Here is a 21,137-nt window from a genome sequence, read left to right as displayed (position 1 = left end):
GGAAGAACGGCCCTCCAAACTTCTAGAGTTGGCAGCAGTACTGTTGTGTGCTGTCAGTTCTTATTTCTTTCCCGACTCTTCTGTCAGCTAGAAGGGAAAAGACAGCCAGCGAGAGCAAGCACAAGTGGAGAGGATAGTTCTGGGGGCATCTACTTTGTGTCAGACACTGTCCTACATCTTGTGCATTTATTATCTCGCTCAGCGCTCTTGGTTTGGGGGGGGGGGGAGGATGTCGTCAGAGAGCATTGAATGTAGTCACAGACCTACAGACAAGGGGCCTTCTCTAAACTGGGGGTGTTTGCTTGATCGATGCCACACAGCAGGATGAGCCCGTGGCTTGCAGGATCCAGGGGGATCTTTCAGCACCTACACTGTGCCCATTTTACCGGTAGATCAAGGATGACAATGATGGTCATGAGCAAGACGGTGAGGTTGGTGAGGATTACCCCTCCCTGGTGGTACTGCATCGGTTGGGGGGTTTCATGTGGGGAAGAGGGAGAAGCACTGTTTCAGCTCCAGAGACTTTCTTTCTTTCTTTCTTTCTTTCTTTCTTTCTTTCTTTCTTTCTTTCTTTCTTTCTTTCTTTCTTTCTTTCCTCTTTCTTTCTTCCTTCCTTCCTTCCTTCCTTCCTTCCTTCCTTCCTTCCTTCCTTCTTTCTTCTTTCTTTCTTTCTTTCTTTCTTTCTTCTTTCTTTCTTTCTTTCTTTCTTTCTTTCTTTCTTTCTTTCTTTTTTTTTTCTTTCTTTCTTTCTCTCTTTCTTTTTCTTTCTCTTTCTTCTTTCCCTCAGATTTTGTTTATTGGGCAGGCCCGGTGGCCCAGCGATTTAGTGCCACCTTAAGCCCAGGGTGTGATCCTGGAGATCTGGGATCAGGTCCCACATCAGGCTCTCTGCATGGAGGCTGCTTCTCCCTCTGCCTGTGTCTTTGCCTCTCACTCTCTCTGTCTGTCATGAATAAACAAATAAAATCTTTAAAAAAATTATCTATTTATTTATTCATGAGAGACACAGAGAGAAAGGCAGAGACATGGGCAGAGGGAGAAGCAGGCTCCATGCAGGACTCCATCCTGGGACTCCAGGGTCTCTCCCTGAGCCAAAGGCAGATGCTCAACCACTAAATCACCTAGGCATCCCTAGAGGCTTATTTCTTAAACATGCCCATCAGCATGAAAAGACGCTCTTCTCATCTCATCCCAAGGCATGTTATGATCCATGCCTCCCAGAGTGCAAAGCACACACAAAATTCCAAGTTTGTCCTTTCATTCCCAAGCTTTTTCATGAATCTGGTCACTAGGAGACACAGTCTGATGACGTGGCATTAAGAACATTGCCAGATTCTGGAAGTTTCTGTTTGAAAAGGTTGCTGAGGGATCTCTGGGTCTGTTGATTGGTTGACTGTTCACATTGTAATTGGACTCTTAGGCCAGCATCACAGGGAAAGATATAGTTTCTGTTGCAGCCCCAGGGGCCCGGGCAGCCAATAACTCCTTTCCTGTAGTGCTTTAGTTTTCATCTTCCTCTTCCTTATCTGCAGTGGTAGCTGGAACCTCAACTTTACAACAGTAAAGTTGTATCAGGCACTGTATCAGGCACTCCTTAATGGTTTTGCTGATATATTTTTAAAGGTTTTATTTATTCATTCATTCATCCATTTATGAGAAAGAGAGAGAGAGAGAGAGAACACAAGTGAGAGGGGGAGAAGGAGAGAGAATTTCAAGCAGACTCAGTGCTAAGCATGGAGCCTGATGTGGAGCTTGATCTCATGAGCCTGAGATCATGACCTGAGCCGAAACCTAGACTGGGATGCTTAACCAACTGAGCCACCCAAGTTAAACTCCTTTACTGTTACTTTTTAAGTCACTCTATGGCACTCTTAAAGCTTCTGATTTGCTCTTTGTCTAAAACTCTGAGTCACTTTGAGTTTTCAAGTCTTTCCTGGAGGATGGATTGGTGTGGGCATGGATTTGGAGAGGAAGGAGGCACAACTGACCGAAGAATCAGATGGAAATGCTCATTTGTACTCACAGATCACTTTAAATCCCCTTTACCTGTACATGGGGGCCTAGAGCAAGCGGATGTGTGCAAGGAAGGAATGTGGAAAAGGAAATGCATTTCTTCTGCGGTTGTGTGTGTCCTCGGCACGACACAGATGTTCCCACTGCTTTATGTCATTTACTTTTTCGCCGTTACATGTAAGTTGGATGTTTTATCTCCTTTTACTGGAAATTGGTTCAGAGACAAAGTAATTTGCCTGAATTCCAGCAGTATCAAAGGCACAGCCCAGGTCAGAATCTTTGTCTGCCAGCCCATAGTTCAGGTTAAAACAAATGAAACCAACCACAATCAGTCATAAAAGGTATAGCTCTTTTAACGACTTCAAACACATTGATCCCAAAGATCATCAGAAAAACGTAACTTAAAAAACAGTGTACAAAACAAGAGAAAATGTAAAACTCTCATGGATGGAAAATAACTGAAGAAAAGGACAGCTTGTGTTATTGGAGGTGGGCTCTTTAATTTTTATTTTTATAAGTTCTTACATCTATGTAGGGCAACTGGAAAGAATATTTGAGTGCTACCAAGTTTTTTGGACTGTGATCTCTTCATAAGATATTTGAAAACTAATCATTTATATGCAAATCATAGCTGCTGAGGTTCTTGAGAATTGCTACATTTTCTTAGGTAGATTAAACTCCAGGAAATTATTTTAATAGTATTCACTTTTCTTTTTTTGCAGATAAGAGAAAAGTTGATGTGAGCCCATCCAGTCTCATCCAATTATCACAAATTCCAAATAAGCTGGGTCTGAATTAATAAGATTTCATTGCAGTGCAGAATAGGTGTATTTAAACAAAGTGGAGCAATCAGAATCAGATGCAATTAAGGTGGGAAATACCATAAGTTAAAAATTCCTTTGATTTTTCATGGATAAAATGGAAATTCTATCTTCTGACATTTGATACTTTGTTCTAATATAAACAGGCTGTTAGTCTCTAAAAAGAGGAAGGATGTATCAAGGTGACTTGAGTTTCTGCATTAAATTTCAGTGTCAGCCTAGGCTTTGGAATCCGACACAGGGGCCAGGCCAGGCTTTGCTATTTCTTTTATGCTTTTGGGTCAGTTGCTTAATCTCTTGAGCACTGTTTAATGCTCTTTAGCTTAGGGGGAGCACTGGAGAAATGGAGCAAATATATATGTAGAGCTGGTCCAATTTCTGGAATAAAGTAGGAAGCAAAAGTGGCTATTGTGATTATAGTATTATTATTTTTAAAGATTTTGTTTTTATTTATTTATTCATGAGATGTCTCTCAGAGAGGCAGAGACACAGGCACTCCATCCCAGGACTCCCAGGATCACGACCTGAGCCAAAGGCAGATGCTCAACCAGTGAGCCACCCAGGTGCCCCTGTGACTATATTATTATTTTAATGTTATCCAAGTCCTTTTTATCTTATTTTATTGTGGTAAGACCAGTTAACGTGAGATCTACCCACTTGCCAAAAATTGTACGTGTAGGATACAGTATTGTTAACTCTAGGCACACTCTTATACAGGAGAGCTCTAGAACTCATGCATCTTACATAACTGACATTCTGTGCCCCTTGATTTATTTATTTATTTATTTATTTATTTATTTATTTATTTATTATTGAGAGATGCAGGGAGAGAGGCTGAGACATAGGCAGAGGGGGAAGCAGGCTCCCTGTGAGGATCCTGATGTGGGACTCGATCCCAGGACCCCAGGATCACGACCTGAGCCAAAGGCAGATGCTCAACCACTGAGCCACCCAGGTGTCCCATGTGCCTCTTGATTTTCACCTCTCCATTTCCCTCTCCTCCATCCCAGTGTTATCCAAATAATCTAAAAGTGCAGTGTGAGGAAGAGTCCACTCAATGATGCAATTCTGAATAACTGATACGTTCTCTTTCATTTTCTGATGAAAGAGAACCGAATTCCATTATTTTCTTCTGTAAAAAAAACAACAACAAGAAAAAACAAGTTATGGAGAGATGTGAGAGGATGGGAGCAGGTGGCTTTGGAGGGTCCCTGGAGGAGCAGACTCACGGGGTGGTGATTAGGGAGTGCTACCTCTCCACTCTTACTCTCACTGAATGAAGCTACTGTGAGGCTTGACAAAGAGAAATCCTTGAAAGAGCTTCACGGCTCAGTTAAATCTGCTCAAATACTAGAAAGAAGGGCCTTGCTCACAACAGAAAGAGGCACATCTGCAGTACATTTTGGTTGCAGTAACAAAAACTGGACAAGTCCCTGGCCCATTCAATCACTAAAATTCACTTTCCCCTCATGGAAGTTGAACATTTTCCATGGGTTCTTGTTTGCTGTGCTTGAATGGGACAGTAAGTAAGTTAAGCTTTCTGGCATGCACAGTCCTCAGCAGTGTGGGGTGCAATTTCCACTTGCCCACAAGCCCTGTAGACATTTCTTCCGATGATCATTTCACGTAGTAATACTACGTTAATAGAATATCCTTTTCTTTCATCTCCTCCTGCTCTGTTTGGAAAGAGTAATTTTGTACCAAAACAAAACAGAGAAACCACCCAACCCAATGTAATTTTCCAGGTTAAACCAAAAATCAAAGTACAGTAGGGAATATACAAAACATATTTCTCACTGGTACATTCAGAAATAATGTCAAACATTTTGTCAGAAGTACCCTACACTAGGGACGTCTGGGTGGCTCAGTGGTCGAGCATCTGCCCTCGGCCCAGGGCGTGATCCTGGGGTCCCCGGGGTCAAGTCCCACGTCGGGCTCCCTGCATGGAGCCTGCTTCTCCTTCTGTCTGTGTCTCTGCCTCTCTCTCTGGGTCTCTCATGAATAAATAAATAAAATCTTAAAAAAAAAAAAAAAGAAGTACCCTACTATGGCTTTCAAAGGAAATTGAGTAGAATGGCAAAGGAGGGAAATGCACAAGACAGGAAGGGCTAGCATGTGGAAGGGGACAGGCTACCTGTAGCTTATACTTCATCCCGGTTGAATTTCATGCCTCTGACTGCCCTATCACAAAGTGTTCCATTTCTGAAAGGAGAAAGCAAAAGAGGAAATATCTGAGCTATAAAATGTCAAATTGCTTTCCAAACTTGTTCCAATTTCCAACCACATCAAGAAGGGTGTCTGAAAAGACAATCAGCTTTTGCACTAACCAAATACATATACAATTATTTATTTTTTAAAACTTTTTTCTTCAGGAATGCATCATCAAACAAATGTGCAGGGTTATTCTGGGGCCATTTCCCTCCAATCCTTTAAAAAGTAGTTTTGTAGCTACCGTGTATTTGTCTTTTTTTTTCCTTTTTGCCTTTAATTTTTTTTGTAAATCAAATAAGCCACAATTCAATTTATTTAGAAAAAAAATACTGAGAGCTGGGTATATTTTATCCATTTTTCTGGGAATAAATGCTGGTGCCCTCCCAAAGAGCGACTTAAGGAGAAATAATCAAAACCTTTCTCTCCCTCCACTGCCCCCCTCCCAGATATTAAATAGGAGGAGGGTGAAACCTTGATGAGCTATGTTTCACTGACATATATTGCTAACAGGGCTTTTGAAGGAGTTGCTTGTCTACATAGTCACTTCTATTTCCTAAGATAGGATATAAAGTCAGAATTCGGCTTGCTTCCTTCAGAAGGTGAGTTTCATAAAGAGATACTAACACATTATCTTTTGCACCTCAGAAAACTCAGGATTTTAAAGAACTTCGTGTCTAACAAATCACCAGTATTTTTGATGAGTTGCATATAAATGTCAGTTACATGAAATGTTTCTAACTCTAGGAATAGTTAGAAATGAGTGAGCTCATGTCCTATATTTGGATTAGTCATGTATTTCTGATCTTACATTTTATCTCCTTTATTGGGTTGTTGCCTGCACTTCCTTTGCTTTAAAATTTGATGGTACCTTTACCTTTTCTCATCTCCCCTCCCCTGCCTGCCTCTTTCTTTTCCGTCCTCCCCTCCTTTCTCCCTGCCTTCCACCCCTCCTCCCTTCCTTCCACCCCTCCTCCCTTCTTTCCACCCCTCCTCCCTTCCTTCTTCCCCTCCTCCCTTCCTTCCTCCCCACTTCCCCTCCTTCCTTCCTTCCTCTCCTCCTTCTTTCCCTCCTCCTCTTCCCTCTCCTCCCCTCCCCTCTCCTCTCTTCTGTGTTTGGCATCAAGACTACCCTATGTGTAGCTAATTAATCTTGACCTCTTGTGAGTTATTACCACTTCACCATCTATTGCCATTAGCCTCTTTCTTGTCCCTTGCACTACCGTTGTCACCATTTCAGGTAATTTACTTACTTCCCTAATGATCTTTCTTAATTTACTTTGCTGGGCTATAAATTCCAGTTGCATAGCTGCTCTTTTTACTTTATAACAATGATCTTTTAAAGAAATTGAGAAAGGATAAAACAATTTTCTAAATAATTATGTACACATTTACTATCCCCAGTGCTTGGTTTTCCACAAACATCCTCTCCCTTGACCCTGAGGAAACTATAGTGTCATTCGTAGTACAGGTCAACCACCCCCCCGCCCCCCGCCCCTGACAACTTTGCTTGGGTTTCCTTTATGTGAGATGTCTTCATTTTGCCTCCCTTTTGGAAGGTTTCTTTGCTGGATACAGAATTCCAGGAAGACCCAGTTTTGTTTTGTTTTTCTTCTTTTGTTTTTCCTTTGGCACTTTAAAATTGCTGTTTCCTTATCTTTTCTGCTTAGCTTAGCGTTGTTTCTGGTGAGGAAATATCATCATTTTGTCATCACTACCCTGCATGTTTTGTATAGATTTTCTACCAGGCTGTGCCTCGTTCTTGTTTCTGTTTTTCTTTTTTTCCTTAATAATGTTTTTCAAAAAAGCAGACTTTAAAATATTTTAATAAAATCCAAGTTACCCATTCTTTTTCCTTTATGTATCATGCTTTTGGCGTTGTATCTAAGAAATCTTTGCATGTTAGAAAAACCCAGTATTTCCCCCTGTATCTTCTATGACTCCTACAGAACATTTTGTTTCTTTTTTTTTTTAAAGATTTTTATTGATTTATTCATGAGAGACACATGGAGAGAGAGAGGCAGAGATATAGGCAGAAGGAGAAGTGGGCTCTGTGGGATGGATCCCAGGACCCTGGGATCATGACCTGAGCCAAAGGTAGTTCAACCACTGAACTACCCAGGGGCCCCCAGAACATTTCACTTCTGACACCAGATGTGGGGGAGTTTTCTCTCCACCAAACAATTCTCTGGGGCACCATCTGGGTGTCTTATAATTTAACTCCATTCTGATACTGTCTACCTGGAGGTTGTGTCAGAGTCCATGGGTTAAGGGCTCAGTTTCGCTAGACTAAGCTCGACGTCAGACATCAATCACACGTAGCAGGTCCTCAGATTGTTCACAACTTCTGTCTGACTTGGCTACAAATCAAAGGTTTGGATGACCTCCTCCACCTTTGGATTCAACTGATTTGCTAGAGTGACTCACAGAACTCGGTGAAACATTTACTTAAATGTTTCCCTATTTATTAAGTGACATGAGAAAGGATACAGGTGAATAGTGAGATGAAGAGATAGGTTGGGTGAGGTTTGGGAGGGTTCTGAGCACAGGAGATTTTCTCCCCCTGGAGTTGGGGGTGCATAACTTTCCCCGTATGTGGGTATGCTCACAATCCTAGAAGCTGCCCAAGTCCCATACTGTTGGGATTTTTATGGAAGTGTCACCCGTGGGCAGGATCTATCATTAACTCAATTTTCAGCTCTTCCACTTTCTCAAGACACCGGGAGATAGAGCTGAAAATTCTAAGCTTCTAATCATGGCTTGATCTTTCTGTCAGTTGGTCCCCATCCTGAGCCATCCAGAGTCACCTCATTAGAATAGAAGACACACACACACACACACACACACACACACACACACAAAGAATAGAAGACACTCTTATCATCCAAGAAATTATATGGGTTTGGGTTTGGAAGTGTCAAAGCCCAAATATTAGAACAAAAGCTGCTCCTAATGCTCTTGTCACTTGGGAAATTCCAGGGATTTTAGGAGCTCTGTGCCAGAAATGGGGACACGGACTAAATACATATATTTCTTATTATAAATCACAATATGGCAATCACCAAAGATCTCGAAGATTTTGTCTCATGTTTTCTTCGAGAAGTTATATAGTTTTATGTTTTACATTTAGGTCCAATGATGAATTTGCATTAATATCCTCAGTGTTTTAAATATGAATGTGTAGGATTGCTGAGTCAAGTTGATGTTTTTCTTACTTCCTTGAGCTGTTTCAGTGCATGATATGAAAATATCATTTTCTACCTAGAACTTATGATATTCTTGGAAAATTTATTCCACAGGAGTTGCTGTTACAGCCAATATGTGTGTCTGCCTAGATGGATGTATTCTCTGACATTGTCTCATTTAGCTTGGTAGTTTACAAAATCTAAGTGAGCTAGAGAATAACATGATTTCCATCATTTCATTATAGGAATAATCTCAGCTGCCTGGTGAAGTTAGAATCTGCATATTCAACAAAATTTAATGAGGAAAGTCCTCATAATTTAATGGGTGGCTTGATTTTCCATAAGAATTAAGATATCTTACACCTTTGCATTGCTTTCAAAGTCAGTAATAGAAAACTTAAAATTGCATATTGTCAGGTAATTAAAGCTTAACATGCATCCAAAAACCTTAAAAGAAAAAGTAAGTATGCCCTTATAATTTCATAATTTGCATTGCTTCAGGGTGAACACAACTAGTTCCAGAAGATGTGCCTAAACATCTTGAAAGTCAAAATAACTTAATCAAAGAGACTGAGCTGAATTTTATGACTTTATTTTACCAAATGTGAAATCTGCTATCTCTTATGTAGAAATATGGAAATACTAAAACCAATCTCTGTGATGGTGACATAGAGGCTTGAAGCAGCAAGGGTAAGATTATACATTTACAGCCATTAACAGACTGCATGCCTTCCCAGACTTGCCAGGATTCAAGAGGCATATGCAAGTCAGATGATGGAGAGAGGCAAGGAGTTCTGTGATATGTTACTAAAATAACTGCCTAGTAAGAAACACATTATTTCAATTCATATTTTTGCTCACACATTTATTCATTTCATTCAATATTCATTGAATATTGGTACATAGGTTCATGGTACTAGGCTCTACCTTAGAAGAGATCATCATAGGCTCTCTCAGTTCTCAAGGAGCTAACCGATGAGTTTGAACATTGACCCTACATCACAAAAGAAGAAAGGAAAAGACAAACAGAATCCAAAAGATAGACATACAATATGTGGCCTTTTAAAGGAGTCAGAGATTTTTTTGAATGAGGGAGTTTGACTATAGCTTAATGGAGAAGTGAGTATTTGAGGCAGGAGTCTGAGTGAGTGAATAAATGAATAATCCATCCAGAGATGATCTAAGCCATGAGAAGAGAATGAATAAGATTATACAGGTAAAAGGACCCAAAGAATGTATGGATAACATTGAGTTATTCGAATTTAGTTTTACCTAAGATTAAGGAGAAAAAAGACAAAGAAGATGAAAAAAAAATCCATATGTTCTATTTATATATGCTGCACTGCTTAATGGAAGATAAACAGGCTAACTTGCTTTCAAGTATTTTCTAAATTCATATTTTTTAAAAGATTTTATTTATTTATTCATGACACAGAGAGAGAGAGAGAGAGAGAGAGAGGCAGAGACACAGACAGAGGGAGAAGCAGTCTCCATGCAGGGAGCCCGATGTGGGACTCGATCCTGGGTCTTCAGGATCAGGCCCTGGGTTCAAAGTGGTGATAAACCGCTGAGCCTAAATTCAGATTTTTAAAAAATAGTTTGAGTGGCTTCATACATATGGACTGGCTGCAAATCAGAGTTTTAGCCAAGGTCAACCAACTTGCATTAAATAACACTACACTGAGCCCAGAATATTTATTTGGTCTGTGATGGTTAATTTTTTGTGTCAATTTGACAGGGCCACAAGGTGGCCAGATATTTATTCAAACATTATTCCTGGTATTTCTGTGAGGAGTTTTTTTTTTTTTTTTTCTTTTTGGATGGGTGGACTATGAATAAAGCAGATTGCCCTTTGTATGTGGGTGAGCCTCACCCAATCAGTTGAAAGTCTAAATAGAACAAAAGGCTGATTTTTCTCTAAGTGAGAGAGAATTCTCTGCCTGAAGACCTTCAAACACTAGCTCTTCCTGCTTGCTGAACTTAGAACCCGTACATTTGTTCTTCCTGGGTCTATACTGGGTGAACTGGGATAGCAGCTCTGCAGATTTTGGACTTGGCCAGCTTCCATAATTGTGTGAACCAATTCCTTATAACTTCTTTTGGTTAATCTCTTTATATATACATACATACACATAGAATATATATATATATATATATATATACACACACACACATATATATAAAGATATATATATCATTAGTTGGGCTTAGGGGACTTACAGCGTGTGTATAAATAAGTATTGGTATGTATAAAGCACAATCTTATATACACATAGGAGATTATATTCTACATACAATCGTACATATGGAATATTCTGTTTTTCTGGAGAATCCTGACTAATACGAAAGGTGTAAGATTTATCATTAGCTTACATAAACAAAAAATAGAATCTCCATGAGTCCCTTGGTATGCAAAATAGAAGTTAAGAATCCCTGCCATTCCTGCAATCCAGGTAAGCACACAACACTGTCGTCCTGCTAGCAAATGACCATTTCTTAGAATCTGACACTACGGCCTGGAAAAAGGAAATGATGGCTTTTGCAGGGCTGAGGAAAGAGCCTTGTTCCACTTGTTCACCCTGACCATTTCCATCCTGAGGCCATATGGTTGGCTGTGAAAATGCTCACTGCACTTGCATTGGCAAAAATTTTGTTTCCCCTTAATCGGATCTAGAGTCATAAATACCTGTATGTAGCTCAGCTCTTAAAAATAGCTAAGTAGCATCCCACAAACAGTACATACTTCCTGTTGAACCAGACGGAGAAATCTGCAGTGCATCAAGCCAACATGGAGAGAGGGACTGCAGACCCTGAAACCCAGCCACTTATGCCAGAGGACCTGGCAAACAAATGAGCATAAAATGTAGTCTAGACCTGGTCAAGCCTTTAGCTCCTCCAGGAAACCAAGCTCCAAGTGAGGAATTTGGGCTTTTATTTTCCCTAGTGGGAAAATACTTAGAGATCATTCATATGATACCGGATGATTATGTGTAAAAATAATGTTTTTATTTTCCTTCTTCGAACTCCTAACATTGCTTTTTTCTTTGGAACACCACCCCCACCCACCAACTTTGTTGTTCTAAGTGCACTCATTCAACAAGCATTGAGAATCCCTTGCATGTCTATACCATATAAGGCCCTCTTCCATAATCTGTGAGTTCATAATGATCTATATCTTCTTGACCATTTCTTCCCTCTGGCCTTCCAAGATATAGCCTTCTGTTCACTTGACTATATCTTACTCATCTCATTTTCTTTTCTCTGGCTTGGTGATTTGTCCCTTTTTCCCTCTCTGGTCCAAAGGAGCTTGACCTAATGTGGCAACTATTTCCTTTACATAATGATGGGTTGGGAAGAAAGAGGTGGGTTAACTTTCCTAATAGTCAGCAATTGGAAGGAGTTACCTCCATCAATGTCAACTGGCTCTTCCCTCAATCTTGATATTTTTTTAAGTATATGGCAACAGAAAAGGTCTGTGCCTTTACTAACTTTTTTTTTCAAGTAAATAAGTTAAGAGTATTCTTAATGGATTCTTCAGATTTTTCTTTATTTGTCTTACAAATTTGATGGGGAACACCTGCTTTTCTTGGTCATCTGTTAGAGAAAATTCTGATTCTTTTGCTTCTGACTTTGTGGCTCATTAGAAGGAGGAAAAGGAGATAATGCCGTTTATTTACACACTTATAGCATATTCCAAGACATAATGAATGATATGGATTTTTTTAACAAGTAAAATACATTTTTCATTCACTTATTGAGTCGCAGAAGCTGAGCAACTCAGATGATGTCAGATATAGAAAAGTATTTCCAAATTAATCAAGGGTCCATATTTTGGCCAAAATCTAGCAGTGGAGTCATTTGAGGACAGGTGTTGGCAAACCTTTTCTGTAGAGGGCCAGATAGTAAATATTTTCTTTGGTTGGCCATACAGCATCTGTTGCAACTACTCGGCTGTCATGAAAGCAGACATAGATGATGCATAAACACATAGGGGTAGCAGTGTTCTAATAAAACTTTATTTGCCAAACAGGTGGCTGGCAGGTTTTGGCTCAAGGCCGCCTATTTTAGGACAATATGTTTAAGCCAATAAAATAAAAGCATAGGCATATTTCTCAAAGGAAATAAAATAGAAAAGCTGTATAGTAGAGAAACGTGTAATGGATACTAAAAATGCAGATTCAGAGCCCCCATCTCAGACCCACAGTTTTTGAATCATTGGAAAATAAGACCTGGAAATCTGTGTATTAATCAGCATCTTAAAAGATTGTTTTGTGTAAACTTGAGAATTGGTACCCCTCTAGAGCTATATGTTAGCTCACCCATGAGGTAGCAAATCTAGGAGGTAAGAGGTTGTCTTGGGTGGGCACTTTCATCCTGTGTTGTGTCTTCTTTTAATTTCGTAAGATGGATTGGCTAAGAGAATGGAGTTTTGAATCAACTCAACATGGCTTTGCATGCAGTAAATGCCACTTTCTAGATGGGAGACCTTTGACATGCTATTTAATTTCAGTTTCTTTGTTGGTCAGGTTGAGATCATGCCTATAATGGATGGCCACTGCGAGGAATAAATTAAGTAATGAGGGTAAAGTGCTTAGCATCCTTCTTAGATATTCGTCAGCAGTTACTTTGAAGTAGATGTTTTGATGCAGTCATTATCCACTTTTGATCCTGTGGTTAGTGGAAGCCTGTTCTGTTCAAGATCCCAGGGAAAATCTTCATATGTGATGCCGAGGGAACACTCAGCCGTTCCAGCCTCTGGCCCAGAAAGTCCCTGGGTGCAATCAGAGCTGGCCTCTCCTCTCTCCTCTGGGCTTCACTGGCAAGTCGCTTGACTCCAGCTCAGGTGAAAGCAAGGCAGATTTCCTGATTGCTCCCCCAGTTAAGGAAAGAAAGCAAAGATAAATAAGCAGGCTCATGGGTCCGGGCTCTGGAGAATGGTCTGTTCACCCATTGCAGAACTAAAACCCTTTCCTTTGAAGAGAGTATGAATAGAAGGTCCAGATCTTAGAGGAATAATAATAATGGCCCCTTATTAGGTGACAGATGCATTTCACACCTTGCTTTAATCCTTGCAACACCATTATGTGGTAAGTACCATGTATGCTCCATCATTGGTGAGGGACTTGAAGGTTGGGGAACCTCTGGATTTCTAGTCTATACAGTTGGTGACATCAGAACTGAGACTTGTACACAAACCTTCTGTCTCAGACCTGCCCTTGTGCCATAGTTTTTAGCACTTGCTCTCTGGTTGTAATCACCCCTGGAAGTTTAAAAACAATAACAACTTGCTCCCCCGCGCTCCTCCCATCAGTCCCCTAGAGATTTCTGACTCAGTTGGTCTGGAATGGGAGTCAGGCATCTGCATTTTTAAAAAGCACCGCTCCCTGCTCTACAGCCCAAGAGCTTCCTATAGTGTGTCAGGGTCGAGGGCTACTGCTTTTCACACTAGCTTGTCATTTAAAACTGCGTGTTTTCTTCTTGTAAGTGACCCCCTTTCCTCATATGTGTCAACATTATTAACTACAATATCTATAAACATCTCAAATGCTAAATTGAGAACAAGCCAAATACTAGGATATTTTAAAACCTTGTCTTGACGTCAAGCATGGAAGATCAAATACACTAGCTTTGCGGTTGCTAGTAAGCGTTCCCAGTGTTTGTCTAGCTCCAAAAAAATCATTGTATTTGTTTTTTTGGCATCCAAAACCAGTCAGTTCCACAAACCACGTTTGCTTCTGATCAAAGGCAATTCTAGGTCACTGGCTGAGTGGGACTGGTCCAGCTAGCTGTGCCTAAACGGATGGTGTCATCCATTCTGATGAAGAAGGTAGACATAAAATTAAGCCGTGTTAGGTGAGTTAATATGACCAAATTTAATTCGGGACCTGGCCCTGGTGAACTTCTTTTGCTGTTCTTCTGTTTTGCTATTAGCCTGCAGACTTGAGAGGGTGTGGGATATATAAAGCGATGTGAGGAATTGAGGAAAGTGAACAGACTGGGACTGAATCTGTGAAAGGCTGATGGCAGTGGGTGAGACTGCCTGCAGGAGACGTTCTGGGGGGTTGAAGCTGTCGAGGAAGTGGGACGGGACATGGGGCAAGATGACCTGGGACACATTAGTCAATCTGTTCAAGCTTTTCTTTTAAAAAAACCACTAATCTGGACAAAGTTAATAACTACTTCTCAAAGTTTTGGGTCTTAGTTTTGAACATCGTGAAGCAAAACCCACTGGGAATTTAATAAGGAATGGTTATTCATGTTTGTGCTTATCAGGCTTTTAACCGTGTGAGCTGTGTATGTGTCAAGTACTTACTATCTTAGCAATTGGGTTAAAAAGAATTAATTTAATTCCATGACCATGACATCACTGATGCTGTGTATGTTGTTGTCAAGAAGGGAATAAAAGGTTTGCGTGGTTAAAAAAAAAAAAGAAAGAAAGAAAGAACAAAGAAAAAAAACAGCTGATGATACATAGAGCAAATGCCTTTAGTCTGTAACATCTTCTTGGATTGATTTCTTTCAGAATTTGGGTGAATAATATTCTATTTAAAAAGAAGATGACTGTATTTTTTCAGAGGGAGTTCACAATTTTGTCATTACTAGTTTCTTTTCCAGGTTTGTGAGGAAAGCATTTTTGTTGTATTTTGATAGACATTTTAACCTATAAGTTATTTACCATTAAGCGTAACAGAAAATGGAACTAATATGAATTGTAGCTTCATATATTATTCAAGATTACCAAGAACATTAATGATACTCCCTGCAGCCCACATTAATGGATGGGGTTCTTTATTTTTATTTATTTGTGTGTGTGTGTGTGTGTGTGTGTTTATTTTAGAGAGACAGTGAGTGCACAAGTTGGGGGGGTTGCAGAAGGAGAGGGAGAGAGAGAATCTTCAGCAGGCTGCATACTCATTGTGGAATCCCACGTGGGGCTCTATCTCACAACCCTGAGATCATGACCTGAGCTGAAATCAAGAGTCGGATGCTTAATGGACCGTCACCCAGGCATCCCAGAATTCTTTATTTCATATGAGCATATATGTGAGTGGAATAGCATACTATACTTCCTCATTAAGGATGGAATTTTGGACTATCAAGGTGGTTTGGGATCCCCTAAAGAGTTTGAATTTTTTTCTATTTAAAGCAGTTATACCACCAATTTATTCTGAGCGGATCTGAAGGGATAACAGTGCTTCATGGGTATAGGTTACTTTTATATAGAGCCCTGGAGCTCTAGTGTCTCAACCTGGACATGACTGACACCTTGGGCTGCTGAGTTTTTGTGGTGAGGATGGGGACTGTGCTGTGCATTATAAGATAGTTGGCAGAGCCCCTGGTCTCTCCCTATCAGATGCCAGTAGTATCCCTTCCCAGTTGTGTCAACCCAAAATGTCTCCATTCAAATTGCTCTCACTGAGAGCTGCTATATAAATGGAGCTAAATCTTCATCTTTGCAGAAAATATTCTTATCTGTTTTTTCGTGATTGTTTGACTTGGGTTTAGGTAGTTCTTCTCTTGAATAAGTTCTTACTCAGATGTGAGAGTTCAAGGAATGTTGACTAATTTTACATGCTTGTCAAAAACTACACTAAAAGGGAGATTTGATTCAAGGTTAGAATCAAGAGTTAGAGAGGAAGTATTATGCTTTACAGAGATAAATATTCATGGAGTGGGGCCAAGTGTGTCGATAAGAGGCAACAGTTCTGGGAGTGGATCCTAGTCTGTGCTGTAGGTGGTCCTAAGACTTCATCCACCTCAGTGTGTACTTAGGCATTTCCATTGTGATTGAGCAGAGAAATTAACATTGTGGGTTGAGCAGAATTCACTAGGATGCACCTGCCAGAAAGGAATGGATTACATCTGTCTTGTGTCCATCATGAAGAAGAGCTTGAATGAATATTTGTTTAAAAAATGAATGGACATAAAAATAAATTACAGGGGATAAAAATAGGTCAGGAGACCTGGAGAAAGTTCTTGTTCGACTACCAATTTATTGAACAAGTCACTTCATCTTCCTGAATACCCTGATCTGAGAAATGGGCGGTTGTGTTAGGTGATCTCAGAGGTCTTTTCCACCTGTGAGATCTCATGGCTTCTGGCAAGGTCACAGGCATTGTTGTAAAATTGTTGGCTATTAAATTTTTTTGTTAGAACTATGGGTACTTATGGGTAGGGCATGCTGGCCTCACTAATCAGAGTCTGTTGCACTGAAGGTAATCAGAGAACTTAGGTCTGTAGTTCCACAAAGGAATACATGCTACAGATGGAGCAGGCAAAGGCCACTAGAGCACATGATCTTTTCATTATTCACATTAGATAGTTCTTTCTCAAAAAAAAAAAAAAGATGAAATATTGAATGTTTAGTACAAAGAGACTGTTAAACCAGATTGTGTGGCATCAGGAGGGAATAATCACATACCAATAAAGAAAGTATCTTCCTCATGTGAAATTTAAACATGAGAGCTATTTCTTTGCAGGTATTTTGGAAATAAGAAATACATTTTCAGTGTGTTTTTAAAGATATATCTTGTGGGATAAATAGGTCAGTTCTAAAAGGCATTATTTGGCTAACACATGAGCTATTTGTTAACAATTTTAGAGAATCATACCATAACAAGAATGTCAGGAGGAATAATTAATATTGGAAATTCATCTCCAAGTCTGAAAGCTGGAGAAATTACTTCCACAGGAAGCCTAATTACCACCCACAGAAACTAGTCAGTAAAAGTGACCACAGTTTTACACCACTGAAACTTGGAAAGGTAGAATGTAAGCAAATTGAAAAAAAAAAAAAAAAAAAAAGAAGCTGCCCATAATCCCACAGCAAATCTGGATGTGAAACCAACGTGATTCAAATTGCCTACCCATACTGATTTAGCCTAGGTTATGTAGATAATGCTAACTGTAATATGGCTGAAGCAGATTTATTTGGCAATGCTAAGGATTTTCTGTGGAAGCTTAGAAAAGGCAGAGGCTCTTGAAAGTTATCACAAAGTTTACATTAAGGAGAGTTTCATTGATGACAGAATCAGAAGATGTGGTTATTCACACTGGCTGCTAAGAGTGCCTGAATAGGCATTATGGCCAGGATTGGCTCTTTGTGTTGTAGTGCGGTGCCAGCCAAGTGGCAGTCTCAGAGGAGCAGAGAACCAAGTCATGTGCAATGAGGAGCTGGTGAGCAGGAAAGTTACTGGGGTAGCAGATAAATGGGTACAGAGTTTTGATGGATGATGTTGGTGATGGGAGAGCAAAAGAGGTGAAGGCTTAGCAAATATTGGGGAACTTAGTACCAGGGTAGATGTTGAGAATAAAGGGGCATCTAATCATGGGGCATGGCTCTGGAGTGACCTATTAACTGAGGGCAGGTTGGAATCTGTCATAAACAAAGCACAGAGATTGAGAAACTTCTAGATTCCGGACACCGAAGAATGAAGAAGGAAGATCCTAGAATGGGATATAGGCAAAGACCCCTTTACCAAGCTGTAAATATGTCACTGTAGGGGTGGCAGGGGTTCTTAAGAGACCAGGTTGTGTGGAACTGGCTCTGGTAAACAGAACAGCTGTAACAGAAATAGTCACACAGGTGCGAATGTTATTTCATTCAAAATTTATGTGTTCACAAAAAAATGCTGTGTTTCTACTGTAAATACCATGATAAGCTATGAGAATATAAGGTTAAATTAGGAACCCCTATTCTTGAGAAGTATGCTCAACCTAGAATGAGAGACAGAGGCATAAGTGTCAGATAGGCATGCTATGTAACTCTGAGAAGGGGCTACTTAGCTTAAGAGTCCACAAGGGCTTCCTTTAAGAAATGGTACCAAATCTGGGAAGAGGGTGAATAATAGTGAATAAGTAGGAAAAATGCTGTCATTAAAAATGACATGATAAAAGAAGGCAAAACTTTGTAGATCAGTGTGTGTGTATGTGTCTGTGTATCTGTGTGTCTGTGTGTGTTGAGGGAAGGGAAGAACTGAAATTTGTTTGGTCTTTGGAACTTAAATTTAAGACAGAAAGTAGCAGCAACATAAGTGAAATATAGGTAGGGGAATACCTAGAAAGCCATTGGGAAGTCATGTTTATGAGTATGGATTCATGAGTAATAGGGTAGGCTTATGATCAAGGTCATAATGTGGCCTCCAAGGAGCATGGAAGACAATTATGAGATTGAGAAGATCAAGTTCAAAGAGGTCATTTAGGTGGTAGTCATCTAACTCAAACTTGGGCTAAAAGAACAGAAGAGGAGATGAAAATTAGTCAAATATTTAGGAGGTGGAATAACCAAGACTGTGAGTCACTGAATGTGGGTGTTGAGGGACAAGGCTGACTCGACAATGTCTCTCTGATTTCCGGCTCAGAGAATGTTGGTTCAATTGCTAAAATAGAAATATAGGAGAAGGAGGGTAGAAAAGATAATAGCTGAGATTCTCATAAAATAGCCTAACTATGCATCAGACACTTTAGTAAAAGAGTATAAAACCCAACCGAAAGTTCAAATATGGAATGAGATTTATGTGTTAACAGGAGAGAAGTGGTAGTTATTTGGGCATATGTGTGGGTTTTCTTTTTTAAACCTAATGACTTAAGGACTTTATTTATGTGGAACCCTAATTATCCCACGTTCCATTGACATCTTCAAAGATTAGGTAGTGGTGATTTGGAAGGAAATGCACTTCTCAATATTGATGGTGGCCAAGAGTAAGCTATACAATTACTGGGCACAGATATAATGGGAATCTCTACTGAAGAACAGAGTAGGTGGCTGGATGGACTGGTAAGATTATCATATTTTCCAGATAAAATTTTATGAAATATTGTTTTCTGATTCATTGGCCATAAATAATCAAGCAAAGGTTGCACAATTAAGCCACATGTTATAAAAATCTAATAAATGCCCATATTCAAAAAAGCAGGATTGTATTTACAGGCGATTACCATAACTTCAAGATTGTTTCCTACTTGGAGATTTGCTGTTCTATGCTCTGTGATTAGTATAGCCTTTGGCACTTGGTTAGGCACAATAAATAAGTGTCTAATAGGTGCATGGACAATAAGATTTAAGATTTATTTATTTATTCATTCAGAGAGAGCGAAGAGAGAGGCAGAGACACAGGCAGAAGGAGAAGCAGGCTCCATGCAGGAAGCCCGATGTGGGACTCCATCCTGGGTCTCCAGGATCACACCCCGGGCTGCAGGCGGCGCTGTACCGCTGCACCACTGGGGCTGCCCATGCATGGACAATATTGACATCATAGCATTTTACTTAGACTCAAATAATTGCCTTTTTTTTCTGAAGAGGTGATAAGGAGTATAAATAAGGAATAGTAAATGCGAATTATCTCACTAACAGAAGTCATTCCATGTACACTTGGAGAAAACAGCTGCAAACATATTTTAGAAATAGTTTTCAAGTATGAGTTCTAAACTCTTGTTATAGCTATAGAAGGTTTCTAGTCTAATAATAGGCAGTGTTAAATTTTTAGCTAAATGCATGTATTTTTACAACGTGGTTTTAATGGAATTTTAAGAGATTAAAAATAGTATATTATACCCTGTTTTAGGGTACAGTGATGTCTTCACTCTACTATGACTGAAATATAAGCTCACCAAAGACAAGGATCTTTGATTTATTTCATATGCTTAGTATCTTATGCACCTAGTATATTGAGTGCCAGATACATTTTTGTTGAATTTGGTTAATAATTTTGGTCCTATTAAAATAAGTGATATCTACATACTACATGGCATACTACATACTACATACTACATGGTCTCAGGGCAAAGTTATAACACCCATATTAATTCAGGACTTGCAAAACTGGTCATAAACAAGGTCATAATAACAGTAGCTAAGGGGATCCCTGGGTGGCTCAGTGGTTTAGCGTCTGCCTTCGGCCCAGGGCGTCATCCTGGAGTCCCAGGATCGAGTCCCACGTCGGGCTCCAGTATGGAGCCTGCTTCTCCCTCTGCCTATGTCTCTGCCTCTCTCTCTCTATCTCTCTATGTCTATCATGAATAAATAAATAAAATCTTAAAAAAAAAAAAAAAACAGTAGCTAAAACATCTCTGACTTCTGGTTACTAGTTGGGAATAAAGTAGGAAAAGCATAGCTCCCTACCCTAAAACAACAACAAAAAGTGCTAGACAAACTGATTTCATGATTTTTCTCAAACTCATAAGAGAACTGAGGTTACCCAGCAATGAACTAGCCCCACATCTAAGGAGAGATAGGCACTTGCAGAGAGAAAAGAGATCCATACATTTGTTTACCTGGGGCAAACACAGGTAACTTCAGCTAGAATTCTTCATGCATTGAGGCCAGTGTGGGCTGGAGAGAGCGTGGAGATGCTGGAGCCTGCCAATATAGGAACAGTTTACACCCACTGGCAGGCTCTTCTCTATGGATTTCAGTGGATGCTTGCAATAAAGATTGGTTGAACAGTGCTCCTTTCCCCCAAATTAATGTCCTTTCCAGAACCTCAGAATGTGACCCTATTTGGAAATAATGTTGTCACAGATGTAATTAGTTAAGATGAGACCATGCTGAAGTAAGTTGGTCCCTTAATCCAATATGATTGTTTATAAGACAAGGCAAAGAGACAGGGACAGAGGATCCTGAGAAAATACCCCTAACTGTGCAGGTCTTGAGGAAGGAGAGCAAGAGTCACTGTGAGAAGAGCACAAAGGCCCCCATTTCATCTTTGCAATAAGAGCCTGACTGTGTGGGAGGCATGGTGGGCCAGGAGTGCTCTAGACCTTAGGTCTCAACTTCATTGCAGCTGTGGGAAGGGAACAAAAGGAAATCCTCTAAGCCTGAGAGAAGCATGGACATATACATTGGCAAGAAAAACTGATGGTGAAACAGGCACACAGAAAGGCCAGATCTCCAAGACCTACGGACATGCAC

The 21,137-nt window shown here is 39.9% G+C and overlaps 1 long non-coding RNA gene across 7 annotated transcripts in view; it reads left to right on the top strand.

The window, feature by feature from the left end:
* Positions 1–1,349: 1,349 nt before the first annotated feature.
* LOC144286757 (uncharacterized) overlaps positions 1,350–21,137 on the top strand; it is a 123,329-nt gene continuing 103,541 nt past the window's right edge. For all 7 annotated transcript variants that reach the window (XR_013354709.1, XR_013354710.1, XR_013354708.1 and 4 more), the window contains exons 1-3: positions 1,350–1,587; positions 2,026–2,190; positions 2,736–2,883. This is a non-coding gene — a long non-coding RNA (uncharacterized LOC144286757). The remainder of the gene's footprint in view (positions 1,588–2,025; positions 2,191–2,735; positions 2,884–21,137) is intronic.

Source organism: Canis aureus, chromosome 16, assembly GCF_053574225.1.
Source record: "Canis aureus isolate CA01 chromosome 16, VMU_Caureus_v.1.0, whole genome shotgun sequence".
Classification (NCBI taxonomy): domain Eukaryota; kingdom Metazoa; phylum Chordata; class Mammalia; order Carnivora; family Canidae; genus Canis; species Canis aureus.
Note: the sequence above shows the minus strand (reverse complement) of the source record. Positions and strands in the feature narration are given on the sequence as shown.